Raw genomic sequence first — 1,648 nt, forward strand, 5'->3', positions numbered from 1 at the left:
CACACACACACATACACACACACACACACAATCAATCTCACACACACAGACACACACATACTCACATACTCACACACACACACACACACACACACACACACACACACACACACACACACACACACACACACACACACACACACACACACACACACACACACACACACGCGCGCGCACACACACAGATATATATATGTGTATATATATATATCACAATGAAATTTTCAGAGCACTGAGTGTCGAATATGAGCATTCGGAGACCATTCAGAACTATGAGTGTTCTAAGTATTTGACACGTAATCAAATAATACAAATTCAACTTCTGACGTACAGCTGGTCAGCTTCGCCCTCAAATATCCGAAAAGGAGTTATCGCCGTAGCAAAGGAGGGGCGCCATGAGTGCACGCAAAAGCGGTGTGAACAATTATGTTTACGAAAGAAATGTATCGTGTGTTGCAATAAAATAAAAGAAATTTAATATTGTTTTTTTTTTTTTCCTGTGGGTCTGTTTTGCCGTGAAATGAATGTTGCGAAAGTGAATTGCTTTCGTAGCACGAAAACGTTATAACAGAAATAGTGATAGCGTAACAACGGCAAAATTAATATTATATGATAATGATAAAGGCAACATGACATTGATGACCATCACATCATCATAACAATAGTAGTTATGAAAATATAGCAGTGATAATGCTGATTGAAAAAATGGTGATGCAAACTAAGAACTGGTTATTATCTCATTAAATTAATGATGATGATGATTGCAAAAGTATCAATAATGATGATGATGACGATGATAATAATGATGGTGATAACAATAATGATCATAATAACAAATATTATAATGATAATAGTAATAACATTGATAATAATAATAACAATGGAAATAATAATGATAATATAAATATCAGTAATAGGAATATTAATAACAATAATAATAATAAGAATAACAACAACAACATTGATAGTAATGATAATAATCATAATAATAGTAATACTAATAAAAATGACAGTAATGATAATAGCAATAATTATAACAAAAATTATAATAACACTGGTGGTTGTACTGGTGATAATAGTAATAGTAATAGTAATTGTAGTGATAACTATAAAAGATGATAGCAATAAATTAGTACTGTATGAACAATAATATCAATAATAATAATAATAATAATAATAATAATAATAATAATAATAATAATGATAATAATGATAATGATAATAATAATAATAATAATAATAATAATAATAATAACAATAATAATAATGATAATAATAATAATAATAATAACAGTGATAATAATCATAATGAAGATGATAGAAATGATGATAATGATAAATGATAATAATGATAACAGTAATAATGACGATAACAATAGCAGAAGTAGTAATAGTGATAATAATGATGATATCAATTATAATAATGATAATGATAATAGTGATGATTATAACAATAATGATAATGATAATGATGTTGTTATTATTATTGACAATAATAATAATGATAATAATAATGATAATAATGATAATAATGATAATGATAATGATAATGATGATAATGATGATAATAATAATAATAATAATAATAATAATAATAATAATAATAATAATAAGGATGATGATGATGAATATTATTATTATCATAACA

The sequence above is a fragment of the Penaeus chinensis genome, chromosome 43 (genome assembly GCF_019202785.1).
Source record: "Penaeus chinensis breed Huanghai No. 1 chromosome 43, ASM1920278v2, whole genome shotgun sequence".
Classification (NCBI taxonomy): domain Eukaryota; kingdom Metazoa; phylum Arthropoda; class Malacostraca; order Decapoda; family Penaeidae; genus Penaeus; species Penaeus chinensis.